Genomic DNA, 27,799 nt, shown 5'->3' with positions numbered 1-27,799 from the left:
TGAGGGACTGCTCAGCTAATGCTATGGAGACAGTATTTTTTGCTTTCCCTCATCAAACTCATCAAATACACAATCCAACAACTCCAAAACGCTCTCGTGGACAAGTTGTGACCTGCACATTCACCACGCTATGAAATAATAACGTATAAATATAGCCGCAAGCGGCTATTGGCGGGTTCTAACCTTTTCCGCCCTGTCCAACGGCCAAGACCAGCCCTATATTCAATCAGCCCGTGGGCTCCACGCCACCCAGACGCAATGCGTGAGCGGTCAAGTCAATACATATTATTAAAATTTGGGATATCAGGGTTTTTTTGATGTTAAGCAAACAAAAATATTCACAAAAATGCCACTACAGTATGTAAAAATCTAAGAATATGTCCTGGCGGACTCGCATAATGGTGGGTTTTAAAGGGTTAATTGATCCTGTGTATATATGGTTGGGTTTTATGGTAGAGGGGAGTTAACCATATAACAAGATATTTTCAAAATAAATATTAGCCCACTTTTACACAAAATACACCACATTATGGCATGGCGACTCAAATGGCACTCAAAACTCGGATTGACCCAGCTACGTTTTTCAACCGATTGTGCTCTTCTGTAATAGAAATGAGCGTCTCAGTGCCCCGATGCCACATACCAACATTGGTGTGGATAGCATCAATTTTTCAAAAGTTCTATTCATTTGACTGTTTTTAGCATTATGCATATTAGCCAAAAATCCGTAATAACGGCATTGGTAGTGCAAGAGGCTTTTTTGTAGAGACCTATCAGGTGAAGCTGTGTGAGAAATTTCAAGTCAACAGCACTTGCTGTGTGTGGGGGCGGGGCTTTTGAAGTTTGGCACTCTATGTTATAGCGCCCCCTTTGGGCCGATTCGGCTCAAATTTTAGGAGCAACATTTAGACCTCATTTATACTTGGCGTACAAAGATTGGTGTCTCTAGGTCATTCCAGCTCACCACAAATGAAGAAAAGGTACTTAATGATGAATAGGCCACGCCCACTTTCACCAAAAAATATGCTGCTCAACACATTAGTTAATACTCGCCCCTAGAACATGCACACCAAATTTGGTGAAATTCCAACCAATGGTCTTTGAGTTATAGACATGTGGTGTTTATAGCGCCCCCTATGGGTTGAGCTCAAAACGCTTTGACAGGCAGCTTCCCAGTCCTGTTGTGAACCTACATACCGAATTTGGTGATGATCGGGCAAAAGGTGTGGGAGTTCTGACCAATCATTTGTTGGCTCCGCCCAGTAGCAAAGATATTTCGGGGTCTAGCGGCCATGTTTTTGATCGGATTGGGCTCATCGATAATAGAAATTTGACATTTTGTCCCCTGAGGCCATGTACCACATTTGGTGTTGATAGGGTAAATATTTCCCGATTTCTATTCATTTGACTGTTTTTCAAATTATGCTAATTAGCAAAAAATCTAATTAGGCGGACTTTAGGGGTCTAATTGGCTTTTTTGTAGAGCACATTGAGCTGCATCTGTGGGCCGATTTTCAAGTCAATCGGACTCACCGTGTGAGGGGCGTGGCCTTCCCAAAAAAAAGATTTTAGGCCTTAATTGTAGCGCCACCATGTGGCTGACCGGGCTCATGATTTATGGAAAGTTGCTGCACATCATTTCCAATGTTTTGGCCAAGTTTCAGCTTTCTAGCTCATTCCAGCTCACGGGAATTTTAGCTCAAGCGGCAGAACGGAAATAATAATAATAATAATAAACCGGCAGGAAAACAATAGGGTTCTACCCCTTCGGGGTTAGAACCCTAATTATGTAACATTACAACACATGAAGCAAATACTCGGAACTACTTTCTGAGTAAACCACTTGGCGGAGTGACACAGTGCGTACCTCAGGCAGTGCCATAGTTACTTGATTTCAACTAGTGTATCATCGGCTGGACATAGCAGAAAGTCTGGAAAAGTTTGAAAAAGTTTGCAGAGTGATGTGCATCATCTTACATAAGCATGGTTTATACATGTATTGTAAAATGTTGCAGTAACAAGCCGAAGAGTGATACATAATTTGTGTATACCATGGAATAGTTTTACACTATGTGTGATATGCATCAAGATAAATAACTTACTCTACAGACAGCGGCCCATTCACTCCGGCCGGCCTGGGTCGTTTCCTCCAGTTGAGTTTTGGTAGATGGAAAAATGTTTAAATCACTGCAGGATTGGATAGGGCTGCAAAATCCTCCATGGTTGTGACACACATTGGTCTGTCCTCTTCACCAGAGGTAGATAGGTCAAGTCTTTCAATTGATGGTAGCACCAGATGCCAATCAGAACAGCACAGACACTATTTCTGTAGGCATATGTTAGCAAGCCCCACATTTACACCACCAATCGATGCCGACTCTAAGTCTCTCCTCAGCTCCTGGCTGTATAGCAGCCTCAGCCTCTCTTCTTGCTCTCTCTCCTTCCAAAACCTGCAACTCTTCTTCTGTGTGTTCTGGCTCAAATAAATACGGGTGTGGGTCTTGGTTGGTTAAAAAAAAAGTCACAAAGTCCGCCATAATCAGACTGGCTTCTGTTCAAGTTTTGTTGACAGAAGTACCTGCACACGTGTGCTTTTGAAATCACTACGCCCAGCAGCCATGTCGGGAGTGTAGTTCCGGCTTTGCATATGCCTCTTAAACAACTTTGTCCCGTAATGTTACATGATTATTTAATAGCGTGGTGAATGTGCAAGTCACAACTTGTCCACGAGAGCATTTTGGAGTTGTTGCATTGTGTATTTGATGAGTTTGATGAGGTGAAGAAAAAAATACCGTCTGTCTCCATAGTGTTAGCTGTGCAGTTGGTATATCGGTCCCCCCAGATCTAAAAACAGCTTGCACCGACAACTAAAGGAAACAAACCTATTACTAAGACTATAGGAATTATGGCAATGGGCGAATTTGCCAAAATGTTGAAGTATCCCTTTAAATCCCATTTCACCACCTTTTCCACTGTTTTGCCATTTTTAACCCATTTTAATTTTGTTTTTAACAAAAGGGATTTTTATCTCATGAAAGCTTTTTACTATGGAACAATGAGTAGAAAAATATCTGTTTCTTTAATAAGAGTGGTTATTGTTCAAGTTAAACATAAAATATGTTTATCACTGCTTAACTTTACAGTGGACCATGATTTTGGTGACCTCCATGGGCCCAAGTTTGGCTGGGACCTAGAAACAAATCAACTGCAACGTGCTCTGTTTAAATTCAAACTGGTCCTTAACCCTACCAAATCCAAATTCATGTTATTCTCAAAAACAGACACAATTATAACAACCTGCATAACTTTCATAACATCACTTTGACTCTTTCACTTTGAAAGAGTCTCTGAATACAAGTATCTCGGTGTCTGGCTTGACCAAAAATTTTACATCTAAATCCAACACTGATAAACTTGCCAACAAAAAATCAGATTCCTTTACAGAAAAAAATTTCACTTCCCAATGCTCAGCTGAAAACGTGTAATTGAAGCTGTCTTTTATCTGTCCTAGACTATGGTGATGTTATTTACAGGAATGCCTCTGCTGCCACTCTGGCCCCCTAAATTCCATTTGTCATGCAGCCCTCAGATTTATTCCTGGTAGCAGTTACTCTACTCTTCACTGAATTTTACATGAAGAAGAGGGCTGAACACCTCTAACTGTAAGGCGTGATAGACACTGTTTTTTTATTTATCTATGAAGTCTTGATTGGCAATATGCCATCATACATCACATCTGTGTTAAATCAATCTCATAATCAACACTCAACACGATCTAGTGATTGGCTGATGCTCAAAATTCCACGGACAAATACTTAATCTTGAAAACCTGCTTTTAGCTTTTCTGCTGCGTTCACATGGAAGACTTTACAACCAAACATTTGTCAACATGGATCAATTCAAAACCATGATCTTAGATGATTCTGCCTTTAAGTATGGCTGTTTTTAACCACGTTTTAACTGTCTTTGTACTCTCAACATCATTGAAAATGAGAGCATGCTCTCAATGATTCCTTGAGATTTAAATAAAGGTTGAATAAAAATGAGTGAAAAGAAAGTTGTTCTTTAAACCAGGGGTTCTCAACCTTTTCACTCCGTGACGCCCAAAATAAAGGTGCCAGAGAGCAGAGACCCCCACTGTATCTGAAGGTGGTTGAACACAGCCATGAACAATCAGGAATAGTCATGTGCAGACAAGGCTGTTTGGGGGGGGTTAATGGGAGGGCTTTCTGGCACCTAGCCAAACTGGGGGCCCAGCAGCAGCCACGCTAAGCTCTTCCTCCATAATTGCACCGGCCTCTTGTTGCTGCTTGCTTCTGTCACAACTCCGCCGCACCTGTCACTTTCTAACCGGGCCTAAACGATTCAGACGGGAGCTTTGCAAGATGGATTCACCAGTGAGAAACACGGAAACAGACGTATCCATCTGCTTTTCAAGGTAGTATATAGTCATCTTAAAAATGTAAATCCCTTTTCTTAAAAACAGAATTAAAATATTAAAAAATGTCCAAAAAGGTGGTGGGAAAGGTGGTTAAATAGGATTTTCGAAGTAGCAGAAATGGGTTAGAAGTGGCATAAAATTGGTGGCAGTGGCAAAACGAGCAAAAAATGGCAAAAATAGGTTGAAGTGAGAAAAACAGGCACAACAAATGGTAGAAGAGATTAAAAAGTGGCAGAAATAGGTTTTAAGTGGCAAAAATTGGTGAAATGGAATTTAAAAGTGGAAAAACATGCTTCAAACTGGCAATAATGGGTCAGCTGGGGCAGATAAATAGGCAAAAAAAATTGACAGAAATGGTTTGAACTGGTCAAAATGGGAAAATCAAACAGTGAAATGTGGCTAAAATGGGCTGAAATGAGCTAAAATGCAATAAAAGAGTGGCTATAATGGGTCAAAAGAGGCAAAAATATTCAGAAAAAAAAACATTAAAAAATGACAGATAAACATGGTTTAGCATGGCAAAAATGTGTTAAACTTGGCAAAAAATGTTGGTAAAAAGGGATGAAAATGAGGTGAAATTTGCCAACAATGGAGTAAAGTGGGAAAAATGGGTCAAAATTTTGCAAAATTGGTGAAAAGTGGCAAATAATGGTAATGAAATTGGGTGAGAAATAATCATTTCAAAAGTACTTTCCATTTTTTTCCAATGGGGTGTTGCTGGAGATTTCTGTTCGCTAAGGCATAATTTGAAATATTGAAAATTTAAACACATTTGCCTGAGGTTTCACTGTCATAGATCTGTTTTTAATCTAAGTCTCATCTTGCTTATGGAAAAAATGGTTGATGAACATTTTTTCTTATAATTTTGGTAACAAAACTAAGACTGACAAGATGTGCAGTGTACCAAATACTTCCTTCTTGAATGTCAGGTGAGCTGTAAAATTTTATTTTCCACCATCTTGTTCTTTTTCTACTTCTACTGAGACGTTCTGGCCCCATGGTCAAAGGTCTTCAGCTAACAAATGAGACATTCCCTGTTCACACGTTCATTTGACGTTTTCAGGACATAAAAAGACAATCGTGATCTTCTCGTTGCTGATCTTGATAGCTCAGGCTCCTCAGAACATATGCTGTAGGCCTGACTGCTGACATATTTCAAAGCACCACTGTCATGCTCTCCTTTATAAAACATTTTAACCCCTTCTGTAATTGATTTTTCTCGTATCTTGCAGCGTGTGGCGGTTGTTAGAACTCTTAATTACCACAAACCCATAAATTATCCTGGGGTTTGGCTTGATTAAAGTCTTGGCAGTGGCTTGTCCGTTTTGTCGAATTTCTCCCACACAGATGGACCGGCTAGCAGGGAAGCTCAGAGCAACAGGACATGATGGATCCACTCTTAACCACAGCCTGTTTGCTTCCTCCTCCGCTAATCAATGTCCCTCCTCGGAGCTGCTCCCATCAGTGCAGATGAATCTGCCATGTCAAAGGTGATGGAAAAAGTATTCTGCTCTTCCTCACTTCCTCCTCTCACCAAGGCAATTTCCTCCCTTCATCCGCTCGTCCTCCAGCCCTCACTTTGTGGCCAAATTAAGAGTAAAGAGCACACAACCATCTGTGCAGGGAGGGCGGGGAGCTAATAGTTCCACACAAGGGATCAAAATCTCATCACTCTTAACCCCACGAGGAATGACAAGTCTTAAACGGCCTTCTCAGTTGGACAAACTATTCGCTTCTTATGTGGTGCTGGCGAGTGAAGAGGAATGAGAGGAAGGGATGGACGAGGCTCTGCCGTCCTTAAATTAATCCTCTGAGACTCTAAAATCATTCAAAAAGTCTGATTTGTGTCCGGTCTGTTATGAAAGCAGCCTTGTGCCTAAAACAGAAAAATACAATGACAGGATCTTCAGGAGCTGTCGTTTATCTAAAACTTAAGTTAAAGTGTCCTTACAGACTCTGGACCAGTGATCCTACAGGTGTTTGTTTCCCACCTGTCTGCTCTCCTGAGTGGTCAAACAGCAGACCGGTTAAATTTAGCAGCTAGTTTAGATGTTGTCCTGGGGCGTTTTCACACCTCTGTTTGGTTGACTGATCCAAACTATGGACCAGTTTGTTCCATTGTAGCATAATTACATATAGTTTGGTCAGTTTTCACATGGGGACATTTAAAAATATACAAAAAATATAAAATATGTGAAGAAAATTCACTTTTCTGGTTTATGAATACATATTCATGTCAACATAATTTAACATGTGACTGTGGCACCTGCTAGTCACGAGAAGACCAACTCTACTTTCTGAGCCACAAACAGCCATTATAATAATAATACATTTCTATGTTAGTAAATCATAATCAGACCTGCACACAGATTTGACTGGGCCACTTTTTAAACTCCTTTCTCATTACTGTTACCGCCTATTTTGCCACATTTGTTTTTAGATCAACCCAATTTTGCCACTTTTAGCCAAGTTTGTGACTTTTACTCCTTATCACTACTGTAACCACCAATTTTTGCTCATTTTAACCCATTATTTACTGCTTTTCACCATTTTACCCCTTCTTGCAACTTTGAGCAACTTTTTTACCCACTTTAAACTATTTTTTACCACTTTTAGCAAATTGCTGTCACTTTTAACCATGTTATATCATTTTTCACCATTTAAACCAATTTTGCCATTTGTTGCCTATTTTTTTCCACTTTAAACCACTTTTCAACATCCCACTTCTTCCTTTCTTAACCATAGTCTGTAGAAAGAACTGGACAGACCCTGTGTGACGTCAGCCGTCTGCTTACAATAGATGTACTCAGACAGTTCTTGAAGCCAATCTGTGGAGGCTTTCATATTGAAATCGCGGTCTCAACCAAACTTTGGATCAACCTAATGGCCCGCCCACTAAGCGCGACTTCCTGTCAGCTAGCGAGCTAGCATTCTGGTTGACAGAAACATAGCCTCTGCCTGTCGAGCTATCTGTCAATCAAATGAGACGCACCAATCAGCACGAAGTGAGGTAATCCAAACGCTCGAGGTACAACAACAGGTGTTTAACAGGTGTCCAGAATGGACTTCTGGTGTTCCTGCTGCCAGCCTCAAGTGGACACTCGCGGTATCGCAATTTTTTGCACTTACGAATTGGCTTTATTATTCAGGACTGGAGTTCCTGCTTGTTCTTAACACATATTTGCTGCTTTATCCCTTGTTTTGCCTCTTTTATTCCATTTTGCCACTTTCAACTTTTTTGTTACGTACAACCCAGATTATCTGCTTTTCACAGCCAGGTTTTGTCACTTTTAGCCAATGTCTAGTCACTCTAATAACATATTTGCCACTTTAAATAAATTTATGCCACTTTTAACCTTTTTTTAAACTTTTTTATTAAATTTAAATTTTTTTACCATGTTTCACTATTTATTAACCACTTCTCACCATTTTCTTCTCAAACTTTGCAACTTTTAGCAAATTTTTGCAGTTTTTCGCTTATTTTTTTAAACCACTTTTCACCACCACAACCCACTTTTTTCCCCTTCTTAACCCGTATTAGCTGCTCTATCTGATCTCATTTGTTCTCATTTATTCAATTTTTCCTACTCTTGAAACACTTTTCATCATTTATTTCTGCCAATTTTGACACTTTTAACTCATATTTGCCATTCACCATTTTACAGCCCATTTTTCTTCAATTTTACCCAATTTTTTTTCCACTTTGAATCCATTTTTGCATGTGTTCCCCATGTGCCCCCCACCACGGCATTCGCCGATTACTCACTCCCCGGTGGGGTGAAAACACGGTGAGGCAGAGCATTGGCTTTGCTACGGGTGGACTGTCAGGGTGGTGGCATTACCTGCCGGTGCCAACAGATGCACTGACAGTCTCACCCATGGTCTCACCAGACGACTGGAAGTCATGGCAGAGGGTGAATATTCCTCTATTCCTCTGAGCACTGTTAGTATTTTTGATATAATTTGCTGTCTTTCTGTCTTTGAATAGAAACACAACCAAAAATGCTGCTGGGATTGAAGTTACTCATGTCCGCCATCTCCTGGTGTAAAGTGGTAACAGCACAGACCTCTGCCATTAGACCTATCTCCCAATGGTAAAAAAAAACCTTTAAAAAAATTCCTGGATCCAGACGGTGATCTGGATCACTCCCAAAATGTAATCAGTTCTTCCATATGCCATAACAAACCCATCCGATCACATAACCTCCTTGGTGGAGGTAATGAAAAGGTAATACTGCTTGAAGAAAATTGGTTACATTTTAAAAATGCTACATTGTATTACAGCATGAATAAATTCTTTATTTGTTGTTTGTTGCTTTCAGAAGAGTTGGTACTTTTCAGGTTAAATGTAAAATATGGTTATCACAGTTTAAATTTATGATGGACCATGATTTTTCTGACCTCAATGGGCCTCCCATTTGGTTGGGCCCCAGAAATCTCCAAGCTGTGACAGATCCATACAGGTCAGAGTTCTTTTTGTTGACTCAGTCTAAAGTGTCGTTTTAATTTCCAGCCATGAATCGCTGCGTCAAGGTGTAAAAGGAGAGGGGGGAGTGTGCCAAGTTACTCAAGTACTAGATGTGATTAAACGGTTTTAGCAGATCTTCATTACCCTCTATTTCTTCAGAATCCAAGATTGCCCTATCTTACGCCCAAACTAATAATCTGCATTTAACAACAATTAAACACTCAGTACAGTTTCAGCATCTTGTCTGGATTAGAGTGGGGCTGGGGCCACATATTTCCATCTGAACCTGACCCTGATGACAGCCCAAAACTGTGTCCCTCCTCTGTTGTCAAGACAGTATCCAAACCAAACACCATCCAGGTACTCACAGAGGATTCTGAACATTTCACACAAAGGTTAACTTCATTCCCTCTGTTTGAGTAGCCCCATCACCAGTTTACAAACTGGTCAGATAGTGGACTCATCAGCCCTGGAGCTGCACTGCAATGACCCTCTGTTAAAACTGCAGTATTATATTTATAGGATTACACAGCTACTTACTTTGAAGATTTATGGATGGTTTCTGAGCTCCAAGGCTGCAGTTTTCACTAAAATGTGTGCGCTCCTGGTCTATAATTGATATTCTGGTATTTGAAAATTAAGAATTTAAAAGGCTCGACTCACCTTTGAATAAGGGGAACCAATCGTATCAAGTCTTGTTTTTTTTTTTTTTTTCCCAGCTCTATCCGAGAAGAGAAAACCTGCTGTAAATCCTGACAGGACAAAGTCAACAATCCCAGCAGTGTTCTCCGTGGGATTTAAACACAGAGCAGACTGAGGGACAAATCTCTGAAGAGAAATGATCCTCCAGTGGACTGGAAGCACTGGTCTACCTGCTGGTAGAGCTGGGAATGGTTTCATCATCTTAGCTGGACAACTCTACAGCCTTAAAAAATACAAACCTGAAAAATGACTCACCACAGCTTGAAAGATAAATGTTTGTTTGGACATGAGTACAGAAAATGACTGGAGCATCAGTCCAGGTGGTTGTTGCTGTACCTGTGCACTCAGGAGAACAAAGAGAAGATGCTGTTTAAACTTGACCAGATCTTTTTTGTTTAAATGCTTGTGTTGACAGGATTGCCGTTTGTTATATCAGCCACTGTTAAGACAATGACCTCGTCATTACAAGCTTAATTGTTTTTATGGAGAACATCCTCAGTTGTTTTGTTGTGGACTTTTGTATCTAAACCAGTGGTTTTCAACTGGTGGGTCGGGACCCAAAAGTGGGTCACAAAGCTCTTTCTAGTGGGTCACGAATGAATGCAGGGGAAAAAGATGTGACAAAACTCTATCTAAGGAAGCCCTAAGAGGACATACAGTAATTTCATACTTGTATTTTTTAGTCTCTTCTACGGGCACTTTTACATTAGGCCCAGTTGTTTCAAACTGTGCCATGGCAAGGTCCCCCCCCCCCCGTATTCAGGCGCAGTTGCATTCACATCTCATCTGAACCGAGCCAGAGGCCACTAGAATCGCGCCCGAGACCATCTCCCCATGTGGGCCCAGGCCTGGTGCCCAGGCACGGTTCGTTTGCATTCACACTACCCAAACGAACCGGACTTTGGGCTCAAGTGCACTCGGATCCGGGCCCCTAGTGTGAAAGCCACCTATGATTACGAGTAAAATTCAGTATTTTTCTCAAGATTTCTCCCTATTTAGCTCCCTTTTGTTGGGAAATAAAGCTAGTTTACCAAAGATAACAAGGAAATTCTCAGAGAAATTACCAAACTTCTATGTTTCCTCTGGAAAATGGAGTAAAATGAGGTGTATGCCTGCAGATCCTTCAGAATTATTGTGCTTTCCTGATGTGTTTGTTTTGTCCTGTCATTTTGTTCAATTCGTGTTTCTATTTAGAGTCCAAACATCAACATTTTTTTGACGTACTTATTTCTTCATGGTGTAATGGTAGCCAAAAACACTATGACGACTGATAAACCAACATTCATGGAATTAACTATGTTTTTTTTTTTTTTTTTTTTTCTAATTTGGGTCGTGATTTCTCTTACGGAGGATGTGGTGGGTCCTGACGCCTGACCAGTTATGAACCACTGATTTAAACCATTATACAAAAGGGAAACTGAGGTGTTTTTGATCTATTACTTATCTCCATGTTGTAAAATCAGGGGGTGATGCCGGCTGAACCGTGAATATCTAGGGCCGTTTTATTCAAATACCTACTGTTTTCAGCCACCATATTTAAAAACAACCCCCTCAGTCGAACGCTGTTGTTAGCTGGATATGCATGTTTCTCCCCCCCGGATTTTGTCGTAAGATGATTACGCCCAAATCTGTGCTGGTTTCTACACAAGTTTGATAAATTAGGGCCAGTGTCTCTACTTTCTCTGCTGTGTTTCTGCGATTTCCCAGAGTTCTCTGTGTGTCTCAGGTGCTCACAGTCACCTCTCTCACTGTGCCTCGTCTGAGTGAAACATCTGATTGGCTCAGTACCTCAGTACCATCTGTAGTTACCGTAAAGACAAGCTAGCCCCGTGCATTCACAGGTTCTCTCCCAGGTACTCCGGCTTCCTCCCATCACGAAAGACATGCTTGTTAGGTTGATTGGTGATTCTAAATTAGCCGTAGGTGTGAATGTGAGAGTGCCTGATCTCAGTCTCTATATGTCAGCCATGTGATTGACTGGTGACCAATCCAGGGTGTACCCCACCTCTCGCCCAGTGACAGCTGGGATAGGCTATAGTCAGCCGCGACCCCCAACGGGATAAGTGGTACAGAGAATGGATGATTGTCAGTGACTTTTGAAGTAGTTTTCCCAGACATGTACATCCTTTATTTAAAACAACCATATGAGAAACATTTAAAAATGGCCACCCTTTGAAAATATGGACATTATAAGTCCATAAACCAAACTGTTGCAGCAAAGTGTGGCTGGTGTGATGATGGATGCTTGTTTCCACAGGTTGCATGTGTGTTTCCTCACAGCCATGTTTCCCCTCTGTGGCAGTAATTAAATCAAAAACAGTCTTTCAGACACAGCTCAGACATTAAGACTTAAGTTGAAGCTGGTGTGAGTCAGTGTGAAAGGATAAGAGGAGGCAGCACTAAAACTATTTAGCTACAATTGACAGTTCAAAGGGTTCAGCTTGAAATTGAGCTGGTAATTATCTGGTAGGCTGACAGGCAATCTTAGAAGGCCGACTCATTCTGTAACTGCATAACCAACCTCTATTTCACCCCCGCGTATCTGCTCTTACCATCCTGCTCACTTAATTATCTCACTACAAACCCTTTTATTAAAGCCTATAATATCTACTTTTATGTTTTAACACCTGCACAGCAAACACCTACAGATAAGCCAAAATATATGAGATAAAGGCTGGAATGAAGATGAACTCCAGTGGTTTTGTCTTTAAAAATGTTCTCATAGATGAAAAAGGATCCTGTCTTAGTTTTACCTGAGCTTCTACTTTCTATCACTCGGTCTTAACAATAAGAGAAAAGTTTTATGATATTTATGGATAAACAGTCGGACCTGAAGGGAATTTAATTAGTCTCTGATTGAGTTTGATCTTTAAGAGTTTGTTCTTGTTTGTTCTTGGCTTTTTTTTTCTCTCTGTGTGGAAGCAAAGAGGTTTTAAATGTTCTAGAAGCTTGTCAAATCCAAATCATGACTCATGAGGACTAAAGTTATAACTCCATGAAAACTTTAGAGCCTCCACAGTATGTTAATTTTAAGACTGGAGTAATTATTCATAGTGGCAGGATGGACAGAAGATCCAGTACACACATGACCTTCAGGGAGAGCTAATCTGAAGAACGATGGTGAGCAGAGGCAGTAATAGATCATATAGTAAGGGGACTGGATTTCTGACATGAAAATGGGACATTTCGAATTTGGCGGATGAAAACCATTACATATTGTCATGATGGTGTATCGAACAGGGACACTCAAAGTTTGTGTTTTTTTTAGAAGACTTTTACCATAATAAACACACTGTGCCATTACATTGTGCCATTACCAAAATAAAATGTGAAATTCTCTGCTGGAAAATGGTGGGTTGCTCCCTCCAGATGAGGTCGTCTTTGACCCAAGTGAAGGAGTTCAAGCACCTTGGGGTCTTGTTCACGAGTGAGGGTAGAAGAGAACGCGAGATCGACGGTTGAATCAGTGCAGCATCTGCGGTTTTGTTGATGTTGCACCGCACCATCTTGATGAAGAAGGAGCTGAGCCGTAAGGCAAAACTCTCAATTTAACCATCGATCTATGTTTCAGCCCTCATCAATGTTCATGAACTCTGGTGACGACCAAAAGAACGAAATCGTGGGTTCAAGCGAACGAAATGAGATTCCTCAGGAGGGTCACTGGGCTCAGACTTAGAGAAAGGGTGAGGAGCTTGGACATCTGGAAGGATCTTGAAGTAGACCCGCTGCTCCTTCGTGTCAAAATGAGCCAGTTGAGGCAGTTCAGGCATCTGATCAGGATGTTTCCTGGTGGCCTCTTTGTGATGGTCTTCTGGGCACATCCAACTGGAAGGAGACCCTGAGACAGACCCAGAACTCACTGGAGGGATTATATATCTCATCTGGCCTGGGAACGCCTTGGAATCCCCCAGGAGGAGCTGAATAAGTTGCTGGGGAGAGAGATGTCTGGGTTGACTTGCTTAGCCTGCTGCCACAGCGCCCCATACCCAGAGAAGTGGAAGAAAATGAATGGAATTAGCATTACTCAGCTGCATAACTGCTAGCTGCCCTCTAACTCCTGTGTCAGTGTCTTTTTCTTGTGTATTATTTCTTCCCCAGCATCCTTGTCATGTTTTTCTTACTTCCTTTCCATCTCTCCCCTATTGTGATGCTATCACATGGTCTAATAATTAATTAATGACAGAAACATAGATACTGTTAACCAGAGAATGAAATATTTACTGTAACATGTTTTTATTTAGAGGTTTAGAGATGATTAATACTCACAGAATTATAAAGATGTCCCCTGTGAGTATTGCAAATCACCTGAGGTCCCAAGGTAATTCATATCTAATTTGAATATATAATTTTTAAGTTGTCTTTACAAAATTCAGGATCCAGTATTTTGTCATTTTACATATATTTTATTCATTATCATTTTTAACAAGAAGCAGTTTTTTATTAAATCTGTTGCTTATGAAAAGGAAACATTTCAGCCAAATTATAAAATGTATCTATGATAAACTATGAGTACTTAAATTGATTTGAAATACATTGACTGAAGTACTGATATATCTTAAATTTTCAATAAAGAAATATAACACATTTTAAACATCTAAGAGTCCAGCTCTAAAATTTTGGCCTTATTTTAGTGTCTTTGATGAAAACTAAATTTTTCATCAGAGTTTTTATCCTCAAAAATGTATTTTTAGGGAACATTACCCCTAAATTCACCACATGCTTGTTCTGCCCGTGCCTGCTCCACCCTCAGCAGCAGATACAGATGACTTTCCAGATGCTGGGCCACCCTGCACCAATTTAGCACCGGGAAAATCAAGCGAGGCAGGAAGTTTCGCTGGACCCAACTGAAATATCTGGTGAATTTTCAGAGTAAAATACTCCATGTTGATGCCAGACAAATGTCAGGTTGTATTCAACAAAATGTCATAAATGGGCATAGTCGAGACCGGAGTCAACAGGTCAGAGGGTCAAAGGCCATGAGGATTACTACACTAATGAGGTAAACCATTAAAATATTTAATACACCATTTATCCTTTCTACAATTACAACCATAAAATGGGAACACCATCACTAGAGTCAGGGGAGTAAATGGTGAGTTTATCTTTATAAAGGTTACTCACTAAAGGCAGAGGCACAAAAATCCACATAAAAAGACAAAAAAAAAAAGACTAATCAAGGCTTCTCCACTCCTGCAGTTGGCAACAATAGCTTTAAGTGTGTTTGTTTTTAGAGTATCTTCTCGTACCACCAGGAGTCATTCTGTAATTACTGCGTGAACTCCTCGGTCATGAGGGTCACCGGGTTTCGGCCGACACAGTCAGTGGTTGTTGATGGACGGCGGGGCAGACAGTCAAACTGCAGTGCAGCTGAGATGGACCAGAGATGGACTCAGTGGCAGTCCTGGGTTAGTCTAGTCTGTCTCATGGAAAAAGGTAGATGATGGGCAGTTTTTAAGGTTTAAGTTTAAGTTTAACAGCATGTTTGTGGATGTCTGACTGCAAATGTAAGCTGAGCTGCTTCAAAATTTTATTTATTACTTATAAACGGTTGATCTGATGATGATTAACTTAAAAACAAAGACTATTTAAATAACAACGGTGGCACTGAGAAAGCTAGATTATAAAAATAAAAAAAACACATCCACACAGACCCACATCCATCACCTGCCACCATTATTTTCTTTGTTTATGGATCATTTTGCCGAATTCATGCAAATTGCAGTCCCATACAAAAAAAAAAAAAACATTTTAAAAGACAATTAGATATTCACAGCCTTGATAATTATTAATGCCATCTTATGATCTGTTCAATACAAATGCATTAGTTCAGATAGCATTAAATTAAGTGTACTAAATGTCCTCCTTTTTATGTGACTAATGCCTAAATTTCAATAAATGAAAATATCATTTAAATTATTTTGTTTTTTCAAATGGGTTTAGTTATATATCTTTTTGATTTATTTTATATGGAAGTTGAAATATTCAAATTGATTTTGTTGTGAAGAACTATATGTCAAATAAACTTTTGTATGTTTTCATGTCACTACCGAAACAAGATGAGTTAGGGTCCATAGGGGACGCCTGTTTTTAGCTACCAGCACTAAAATTTTACCAACAATAAAGCTAGACTTCCCCTCTCTAAAGGCCAAATGGTGAGTACAGAAGTACTACTGTTTTTAAGTTATTGTGTTGCAAATGCTGAAAAATCTTTTTTTTTTTTTTTTTTTTTTTAAGACCGTCACCACCAGAACTCATCATTTCTGCAACTACATAAATAAATGAATTTTTCAGACATGTAAATCCTTCTTATTTCTGTTTTATCATGTATTTTTTTACGGATAGGTAAAACATAAAACGCCTTAAAAAAGAATAAGTGGAGTAGAGTGACTCAAATTTTAAAGTGAACTTAAAAACAGCTAAAACTGCATTTTTATTATCATCTTGTATATGTTATACAGCTTTCTCTTTTCCACCATTATTTTTGCTAATGCAAGTATTACAGTGATCATTGCTTCATCTTTTAACATCATTCTTTTATCTATAATTTTTACTAAAACAGTTTCATTAAATCCCAGAGCAATACAACTAGTCTTTATCAATGATTAATCCCTTTGATATAATTGATTTACGCTGGTCTATTATAATAGGCCACATCAGAGGGTATGGTCTAGACCTGCCCTCCTTGTAAAGTGTCTCGTGATGACTGGTTATGACTTGGGGCTTAGGGTTTTCTGCCTGCTTGGCATTGTTTGGGTTTCGTCTACTTCTTTCTGTGTGAACTGGATGCTTGTTTTGATTTCTTGAAGCTCTCTGGACAAGTGTAGTGTTTGAAGAGTCCACTATAAGTTTAACAAAACTTTTAAAGTTGTCGTGCTGTTGCTGTGGCAGAGTAGAGAACATCTCATCCTGATGAAGCAGTAGCTCATTTACCTGTGTGAGCGACACACTCCTCCTCAAGTCTCATGTCAGGTTTTGGCTTTGGTGGCATAGTTTGTCCTGAGCTTATTTATTTATTTATTTATTTATTTTATTTTATTTTTTCCTCTTGCAGCTATCAGGACAGTGCCTCAAGCTAACAAGGCTGCTGGTGATTGTTCATCCCAACAAATTTATTTTCCCGTTTACGTATTTAAAGTTCATTTAATCGAGCAGTGAACAATAAAAAGAAGTACAACTTGAAAGATGAGTCAATTGACCGTAGATGTAGTAGCAGCGTGGTGAGCACACTTTGGAGATGCAGTTTTCTTTCTTAACCCTTTACCTACTGACCCAGCGCCGGCGCTGTGTTTTATATGTCCGGAGTATTATTACCATAACTCTGTCAAAGTTTGTCCAATCAGAAAAATTCCAACGGCGTTGGAAAGCTAAGAATTGCGGGCATGTGCACGTATATGGTTCATCATGATACTTGCAACCATGCAACGTGGGCATTCATAGCAAAACACCAGAAGTATCGTACGACTGCTACACGGATTCTCAACACTGTAACTCCTCGAAAGTTTGCTCAATCTAAAAAATTCTAAAGCTGACAGAGAGCTGAGAATCTGTGCTTTCCGGCAATATATGATGTGTGGTATATATATTACAGTAATGTCAAACAGCACCGCAAAACAGCAGCTTTGGCAGAAGACGAGTGAGAAAGGAGAGTGAAGGAAGACAGTAAAAGGAGAGCGAGTGAGAGTGGTGTTTTGTTTTCAAAACTGTCATGTGCAATAACAATTTGTTACTTGAGAATGTTAAGAATGCATTTTTCCACCTATGTCACCTATGTATATAGTTAGCTTTTGCACTGTGTTTTGCACACCCAGAGTCCTAGACTCAAGATATGACTGGTGATTGTTCTAAACATGTATAGGTTCACATTTCAAATGTCAAATCAAAACTTCATGAGCAATAACAACATTTCTTCTCATAAAAGCCATGAAAAACAAATCCGTTTTTGTGTTTTTCTTCTTTTAAACTGCTGACAATTCCATATAATGTGCACTAATCATTAACCAGATGTTGAAAAGTCAAGTTCAAATACTCCTGGGAAAAGGGACCAAAGCTCTCAGACTTAGGGCATTTCCGGACTATTTTACAGCCATAATAACAAAATATGTCCAAATCGCCATTTTTAGACTCAGTAGGTAAAGGGTTAAACATGCCAGTAAACTGGGGGCATGGTCTTTCAACCCCCTTTGGTGTAAGTAACGGTGTCAGACAGGGAGGAATTCTGTCCTCTGTTCTTTTTAATGTGTATATCGATGATTTGTCCAAAAATTTGAAATCCTGTAAATCTGGATGCATTAGTGGTAACACATTAGTTAATCATTTGATGTAAATAAAGTTATTGTATTGTATTGTATTGTATTGTATGCTGATGACCTTGTTTTTTTTAGTCCCAGTAGTGCTGGTCTTCAGCAGTTGCTGCCCATTTGCTCTGTATATGGTGTTAAACATGATACTCAATAAAATGGAAAGAAGAGTTCAGTTATGATCTGCCACACAAAAGAGGATCAGACATGAACTTTGCTGTTTTTGAACTGTCTAACAGTAGTCTTGAGGTCTGTAGTAAAGTTAGATATCATGGACATTTTATCACAGAAATGACATATGATGATGATGATGATGATGATGTCTACAGACAGTGCTGCAAGATTTATGCACAAGCAAACATTCTTGCTTGTAGGTTCAGTTTTTGTTCGGATACTGTTGAGTTGTCTTTGTTTGAAGTATAATGTACACCTCTGTACACTGCACACTTGTGGACCAACTACAATAAATAAAGTTTGCAGAGGCTACAAGTAGCCTATAATGATGCACTGAGATTATTACTGAAGAGGCCAAGATGGTGCAGTGCAAGTGAGATGTTTGTAACTACAGGAGTTAATACTCTACATGCTGTGCTAAGAAATCTGGTGTATAAATGTATGTGTCTACTTGATTCCACTGGGAACAAAATCATTTTGGCCCCGACTGAGGTCAAATATAGCGCTGTTGATACATGTCAACACTGTGGAAACACTGGCACTGTGGCCATTGAGCATCATCAGGACCAATGCAGGAAAAATCCTCACTTTAATAGTCAACTCTACATTAACTATAATTTTGTCCAATTTTCCCCATGCACAGCAGAGGTTAGCAAAGCAAATCACCTGTTTGTGGTTTATGGTTCCACGCCTCCCCTGGAGTACTGTGGCGTCCCCCAGGGAAGGCCCACCTCACACTTTGAAAACCGCTGGTGTACAGATTGCAGGATGTGGGGGTGTTGGAGGGTGAGAGAGTGGAGTGGGTTAATGTCATATTTCCTTATATTTATCTGTTTGTTTGTAAATCACTTTGTGCTACATTGTCTTGTATGGAGAGTACTATATAAATTAAGTTTGATTGATTAATTGATTGAATTATACATAGATCCTTTCTTGTGTTGTCCACATTTACATTTTGCAGTGGATTTAAGACACCAGAATTTGAACAGTGAGGTGTTAACATGTCACATGGCACTCACTAATAACCCATCATTATGAACGTTCCAGTAATCATCCTTTAAGTTCATAACTGGTTATTTAGGTGAATCTTGGCAGATATTTTGGACATCATGCTAACATATGATCTCTCTGTGACAATCTTAACCATTACAGTTGTGTCACGATCTGAGAAAACACCCATAAAACAACCTGTTTAGACAAAAAAGTGTCCTGAGACCAGAAACGCCTCATTGAAAAAACTTTAATGATGAGTTTTTTTTTAATTTTTAAATTAAATTAAGGTCAGTGTTCAAACATTTTGCTGTTATAAAATTGTTTCCTAATGAGGAAAGTTCTTTTGAAATAATAAATACTCAGTTATGCTATTCTGTGAAATCTTTGTCATAATTTACCATTATAGTGGTAGACACAAGGTATGTGAACAAGAGAGAGGGTCTAATAGAGGATTTATGTATGAACTCTAACTTATTAATGTGTGTTTTTGTGAACTCTGTCTAAAGTTCAGTGATAGAGAATAAAAAAAAATAAAGGCTAACAAACGTTTGATGATTTTTATTTAAAATGAGGAACAATGATTACAAGATGAGTGAATAAAATGTTTACTGTTGACATGAAAATGATTCAAAGCTTCTGAAGACAAACCAATCATTCAGGACCGCTAGTACCTGGACCATTTAGTCCCTGTTTATCTGGGCTGGTTGGCTCTTTCTGACTGAGAAATAACCACAAAGACTCTGCTGCATTAAAAGTCTGCTAAATGTCTGATTTGAAGGATTTCATGAACAGATTGACTTCATCCACACACTCAGTTTGTTTGATCCCAATCTCAGCTCTGTCAGAGGAAATAATCATCATTTGATTCTTTTCAGCCTGCATCATGATCTACAAAAATACTTCATTATACAGTTATCCATTCATTTAAACAGAAAGCAGAAAATCAATCATAATACACAACATCTCCATGAAAAAAAAGTCTGCTGCTTTCTCTCTTTAGAGCAATGATCATCAACTGGCGGCCCGGGGGCCATATCAGGCCCCCCAAAGCTTTCTGTCCGGCCCCCGGAAGGTCACTAAATACATAGAAGGAGGAAAAGATGTTGGCTTGTTAAATCCACCCAAAAATGATTAATATTGAAATAGTTTTAGAATGACTTAACATTTGATCGTTCTTTATAGAAATTTACCTGCCAGCCATTATTAGTAACAAAAATGTAAATAGAGTTAATATTGACAGAAATGTTGCAAAAATGGACAGATTAAGTGGTGAAAGGGAGTTAAAGAGTGGCAAAAAGGGTGATAAGTGGCTAAATGGTTTGTAGAGTGGCACAAATGGACAAAAAATTGACTGGAAAAGTGGTGAAAAAGGGTCGAAGTGTTGCAAATTAAAAGATAAAAGAGGGAAAAGGGGGAAGGAAGTATCAAAAATGGGTCAAAAGTGGCAAAAAAATGCAAAAAAGTCATTTAAATGGGATAAAAAGTGGCAAAAATAGATAAAAGAGTAGCTCAAAGATGATAAACTATGCAGGAAAAGTGGTTTGAAAGGGGTTAAAGAATGGCAAAAATTAGGTTAAACTGTCAAAATGGGCAGAAAGGGGCAGAAATACAACAAAAATAACATGGCACAGTAGTGAAAAGGTGTAAAAGAGAGGCACACAGGGGCAATAATTAGCAAGAAAGTTGCAAAAAAATAAATAAATAAAAGAGTGGCTTAATGGGTGAAAATGGCACAAAAGTAATGAAAAGGGGTTAGAAAGTCGAAAAAAATAGAAGAAAAGTGGCAAAAATTGATTAAAGAGTGACACAAAGGGGATAAAACATGCAGGGAAAGTGGTTTAAAAGGCGTTAAATAATGTCAAAAACATTGGTTAAAGAAGCAAAAAGTATCAAAAAAGGGTTAAAATGTGTCAAAAATGAGTTAATAATGGTAATATGTGGGCAGGCCTGTCTTCTTGTGGCCTTGTGGCACAAATATATGTTACTCAGACCAAAATATTTATCTAGTTTTTGTCTGTTTGAAAATCCAGCCCCAGAGTCTCTGCTGAGACTAAATCTGGCCCTTGTGCAAATGTATTTGATGACCCCTGCTTTAGAGCCATGAAGAAGAGAAACAACAGCAGCAAACATCGGCACAACACTGTCAACACATTTAAAGGAAAGAGAAGTTGATATTTTCATGGAGAGGAAATGTGGCTTACTCCTGAGCAGTAACGGCTGCACGGCTAAACAGAAAGAGGAAAGAGAGTCAAACATGGACATGACAGATGAGAAAAGGTCAAAGAGGGAGGGATGAATCTTTTGAGGCCATCATATCAGCTCTCAAATGTCTGACAGAGAGCTCTGAGTTGATAGAACATTGACTCTAAAAGCATGGCTCATGGGCCAGATTTGTCATTAAATAGCCATGTGTAAAGGTCGCTCTTTATTTCTGTGAAAAAGTCTTTAGTTTTTCATCGAAACATTCTTACCTTAGTGCTTAGTTTACATTCAGCATTTAACATGTTGGAGTTTAGATCAGTCATTGCATGAGCGAAATCAAACCCCTTTAAATGGTGTTCAGTGAAGTTGTTCAATAATATTAATGTGCTAAATGCATGAAAATCCAATTATGATATTTTATCCTTATCTGTTCTTTCTTCTTCTTTAAATGGAGAAAGGAAAGTACTGCCCCTCGTCACTGATTGGTCCTGTCACTCTCTAATCCGGCCCAAATGGTTCAGATGGGAGCTTTGGAAGCTTTCCGCCTGTGAGAAACAAGGAAACGGGCGAATCCATCTGCTTTGCAAGGTTACACACATATAAGATTTACATAAAAAAGAATTAGAAATATAAAAATGTGTCAGGAGATGTCAAGAAGCCATTAGGCTTATGCAAACGACTTCACCTTTCTATGAGACAAAAAAGAGAACAGTCAAGATTTCAGGAAGAACACAAACTAATGCATGCATACACCTACATATTAATCCATGTGTATATATAAAAAAAACAAAAATCGACAACAAACAAACAGTATAACAGAAAGAGTTGACAAATTTGAACAGATATCTTAGATTTGGTTCTTAGATGGGAACAAATGGCAGAGAAGAAAACTTAGGTGCATGCCAGTGTCAGCTGGCTCGAGCAGCTATGAAGGAGGACCCGGAGCCAGACGACATATGCAAACACAAAATGACTCTCTTTCATACCTTCCCACTGCTAATTATCCACTGGCATAAACTATTCCCCCAGGTATTCACTAAAATCATCCTTTTATGTATACAATCCATATTCCCAAACAATCACCAAAAATATAAATAGATTATTAATAAATAGAAACACACCCAAACCCCGATGAATAAATACCCCCAAATAATCTCCATAAATATTAACACTAAAATTCAAAGATAAACCCCCCCTCTACCAGCTTCCTATTTAGTGGCTTCCCCCCTGGGTCTAATAAAAGGTGTCAGAGCACCCGGGGAATTCTTTTACCTGAACACCTTTGGAGGAAGAGAAGAGGCAGAGGTACGTTTGTCATGCATTCACATAAACATTGAAATCAATGATTCTGTTTGTTCATTTATACTCAAAGCTACACAATTTACGTCTGCATCTGAGTATGGCTCAACTATTTCGACAAGGTAGAACGGCCCAGCGTCTCCTCCTCACGCTATTCCGTTAATCAATAAATCTGTAAAATACCTGCTGAATGTGTCATCCTTTATTTTGAAAGAAATAATTGTTCTAACTTAATGTTAAGAGTGTGTATCTATCAGTATTGCAAGAAATACACTTAAACGGCCATATTCAGTATTAAACAAGTGCCTGGTAACGGCGTGCCGTCGTTATAGTCAGAATCTTTTTCAAAACTGTGTAAGAACAAGTTCCTGAGTAAGAACGGTTGGTGGATGAGGTCCAATCAGCTCTCAGCAACAAACATAAAGAAAATCAAGCTGAAGGATTCAAACACCGAAGTCAACCCACGTTTCCTTTAAATGACGTCTGTCTACTTCAGCTTACATAGCTCAGCAATGGAACCAAAACCAAAAATCCAAAGTCCCTCATATAGAGGCTGAGTGAACATGGTGTGGACTCTGCGGAAGAGAGTTATCGTTTCAGAGACGCTGTAGAAGGACAGAATACCTGCACTGTGATCCAGGTACACCCCGACCCTGGAGGACGGAGGACCAGAGACAGGAGTCTGGACATCATTGTACCTAAAGTTATAACCACTGTCATCACAATATAATGACCAAGATTTGTCATTGTGTCCAAATTCACGTTGCTTTCAGTCCCCTGTTCTGCTGATATTCTTGTATACGACTGCTACAGAAACTTTTCGGGTCCTCTCCACCTCCCAGTAACAGCGTCCAGTCAGAGTCTCTTGACTCAGGACCTGATACTCTCCAGTGAATCTGTCTGGGTGACTAGGACAAGACTGTTGTCGAGCTGCCCGTGTGACTTTTCTGTTCCCATCAGATAATAACAGATGTCTGTGTGCAGTGTTTGGATTCAGTGTGATGTCACGTGAATATCTGATGAACTCCAGCCTGGTCTTGGGCTCTGGTTGTGGCAGTAAAGCAGGTTTCAAGTCTTTCTCTCTGTTCTGGATGCTCTGCTGGATGTTTTGTAAACTCACCTCCAGAATCAAAATCAAATCATTTAACATCGGTGCTAGTTTCTTCCCCTCCCCAATTTATTCCTGATGAAAATGAGGTTAACAGTTTGCTTAAATGTGGGCCCGTTAGGCCCTCAGGTTAGACCTCTATTCAGAACCGGCCCCTGGAAATCACTGGAGGCCCACTACTATAGCCAAGCACTTCTTATGACCCAACTTAAACCCCCCCGAAATATCCCTTTAATGCTTTTACTAGATGCAAATAGGGGGAGAGGAAGAAGGTTGGGACTTCTGCTGTAGCCTACTCTGCAGCCCCTCTACAAGTTTGCAGCTGACAGTCAGAGTTGACTTCACTGCCTCATTTTCACGATTGATAAACTTAATTTCATAAAGATGTTTTTCCTCGCTGAAGTTTGGTCTGCTGGTTAATAACACAGCTGTGTTTCATGACATAAAGCTCAAAAATAAAAAAGATAAAAAGCTCAGATGTAAGAGTTTTTAAGCTTCTTGGATCTTTATGACTCATAACTGAAATCCTGCACCAGTTTCCTTTAAATGTATACAGAGCAAATAATATAAAAAAGTCTCTGTCAGTCTAAATCGTGTTTTTTCAGTGAGCAGTTTGTTTGAAACATCCGTGACTTCTCCTCTCATCGAGGCTTCAAATGTAATCTCATATGGCTGCAACTACAACAGAGATAATGATGGGATAAAGTATTAAAAAACAACACAGATGGTGTTAACACTTGCATTATTGCCTCAACTTGTTAGACCAAGAAAACCCACACATTTCCCAGTTTCTGAGTGGGATCCAGACGCCATGCCAGGATTACAGTTTTGGACGGGGTTGTTATTATCAAAAGTTTCTCACTATTTATCGTCTTGTCTGATGTTTATGTGAAACATTAAGCTTATGAAGAGACAGACTTTAGTTCACCTGCAGTCATACTGTTAATGAAGTCAGTAAAGCAGGCAACATTTATTTCCCAGTGTATGCAAACATGCTGTTACTTTCTGTGGGATTCATATACGACAGTGTGCCCAACTACAGGGTCAGTAAATCGCTTTGATTGTAAAGAATCATTAGGCTTTTATTTGTGTAGATAATGGGGAGAGAAAGAAAGTGACAGTCAACAGGCAGAGGTGCTCCTTGCTGTCTGAAATTGTTGAATTTGCTTTTAAGATAATACAAAGACAACCAGACAAACATTCAGTTCTAACTCCTGCCTCTCATCCATGAATCTGATGTAGTGTCATTAGGAAACATTATTCCAGTTATAAAATCAGACGTGATTCTCTCAGCAGGAGCAGCTCCAGTCACTGTGGATAAAAGGAAGGAGGTGATTAAACCTTCCTTGAGAAATTTACTCACTTCTACCTGGTGAAGCAATTTTTTCCCATTTTTCTCCTTTTGTATATTTGTCACATTTAAATGTTTCAGATTTTTACCCGCTGCCCTCCAGTAAATAAACAGACACTCTCTACTAGCCATAACATTCAGCTTATTAGAGAAAAGACAGAAGAAAGACAGGGCTGTTTGTCAAAACAGGAGATACAAGCTGAGGAGGCTCACCTGCTGCTCACCTTGTTCTCTCTAGAAGGCGCTGTATTAATCAACAAGCCCAAGTTCATAGATCGGCTGTGGATCAGCTTTAGACTCCAGTAACAAGGGTGTTGGCATCTCCTCATCCTCTTGTAATGTCATTAAAGGTGACATAACAGTAGCTTCACACACACACTGGTGCATTCAAGTCTATCGGAGAAGCCAATGATGTTTCATCACAGCTTAAAGCAGCAGTTGTTAACTTTTTGGCAAACATCACTCTGGGAAGAAAATATGAACATCGACAGAGCTCCTCAAAGTCTGATTCTCAGTTCACATATATAATATATACACATACTATATGGCCAAAAGTATTCACTCACCCATCTAAATAATTAAAATCAGGTGTTCCAATCACTCCCATGACCACAGGTGTATAAAATCAAGCACCTAGGGAAGCAGACTGTTTCTACAAACATTTGTGAAAGAATGGGTCGCTCTCATGAGCTCAGTGAATTCCAGCGTGGTACTGTGATAGGATGCCACCTGTGCAGCATGTCCAGTGGTGAAATTTCCTTGCTAAATATTCCACAGTCAACTGTCAGTGGTATTACAACAAAGTAGAAGTGATTGGGAATGACAGTAACTCAGTGTGGTAGGCCATGTAAAATGACGGAGCGGGGTCAGTGGATGCTGAGGCGCATAGTGCTTAGAGGTGGCCAACTTTATGCAGAGTCAATCACCACAGACCTCCAAACTTCATGTGGCCTTCAGATTAGCTCAAGAAGAGTGCATAGAGAGCTTGATGGAATGGGTTTCCATGGCCATGCAGCTGCATCCAAGCCATACATCAGCAAGTGCAATGCAAAGCATCGGGTGCAGTGGTGTAAAGCACGCCGCCACTGGACTCTAGAGCAGTGGAGACGCCTTCTCTGGAGTGACGAATCACGCTTCTCCATCTGCCAATCTGATGGACGAGTCTGGGTTCGGCGGTTGCCAGGAGAACGGTACTTGTGTGACTGCATTGTCCCAAGTGTAAAGTTTGGTGGAGGGGGGATTATGGTGTGAGCTTGTTTTTCAGGAGCTAGGCTTGGCTCCTTAGTTCCCGTGAAAGGAACTCTGAATGCTTCAGCATACCAAGAGATTTTGGACAATTCCATGCTCCCAACTTTGTAGGAACAGTTTGGGGATGGCCCCTTCCTGTTCCAACATGACTGTGCACCAGTGCACAAAGCAAGGTCCATAAAGACATGGATGAGAGAGTTTGGTGTGGATGAACTTGACTGGCCTGCACAGAGTCCTGACCTCAACCTGATAGAACACCTTTGGGATGAATTAGAGCGGAGACTGAGAGCCAGGCCTTCTCATCCAACATCAGTGTGTGACCTCAAAATGCGCCTCTGGAAGAATGGTCGGAAATTCCCATAAATTCATTCCTAAACCTTGTGGAAAGCCTTCCCAGAAGAGTTAAAGCTGTTATAGCTGCAAAGGGGCAAATTATTTTGGCAATTTAGTACATACATACATATATATATATATATATATAGATAGATAGATAGATAGATAGATATTTACAAAGTACTCTTTTGGTATTGATCCCTCTAACAAAGTATTGATACCAAATGAGTACTTTAACATAGGTCTCACCACCGCTTCTCCCCCGAGTGCTTCCCTGTCTCTCTCTCCTCTAGACTGACTTGACTTCATTGTTCGTCCGTGTCACGTGAATTTAGAGACCAATCAGACATGTCGATCCTGCCGTACTATGTGACTTTGACTTTGGGGGCCAATCATAAATGGGTAAGAGATTTCAGTGACTCTACTCGCTTGCGTATGAATCCATTTTACAGTCTGTGATGTGAACCCAGCTTTCTTTCTCACTCAGTGTGGTCAAGTCAATGCCAAAATTGTAAGAAAAAAACACATAAATCCCGAAACCACATGCCAATACCATAAAATGTGTGAAGACAAAGTTGTAGAAACATAAAAATATAAGTACTTGAAAATCTTTGATGACTTGTATTTCTCACATTTTTCGTTCAACAAATGGCTATAGGTGGCTAATCTAGCCTTTCTATCAGAATTTTTGAAAAAAGAAAAGAAATTGGACATTTTTATGCTGTAGATATTTTAATTCTATATACAAGCCTGTGCTATGATTATATTTTTATTTTTACCTGCTTGCACAAACATTTTAATTCAATTGCATGAACTTCTGAATGACCTGCATCAGTCTTTTTATTTGCCTGAAATGTGTACCTTTTGAAAGTTTGCGAGTCCAATATTTTATTCTTTCTTCAAAAGTATTGGTATCAGTATCGATAAAATGACATCAAAAGGTATTGGTACCTTATTGAATTTAAACGTTTGCTTAAAAATGTAGCTATATGAATTTAAGTGACCAGTAACAATAAATCAGTATCATTATTACTAATAAGGAATGGATCCAGATCTCTGAAAAGAGCCTGAACTCCCATCACTACTCTCCTTGTCACTATTTTAGATGAAGCACTGCCATTAACAATCTAGGGCAGCGGGTGCCTGCACAAGAGCACAAAGATAGACAAAGATAACCCAAGTT

The sequence above is a fragment of the Cheilinus undulatus genome, linkage group 12 (assembly GCF_018320785.1).
Source record: "Cheilinus undulatus linkage group 12, ASM1832078v1, whole genome shotgun sequence".
In the NCBI taxonomy this organism is placed as follows: domain Eukaryota; kingdom Metazoa; phylum Chordata; class Actinopteri; order Labriformes; family Labridae; genus Cheilinus; species Cheilinus undulatus.
Note: the sequence above shows the minus strand (reverse complement) of the source record.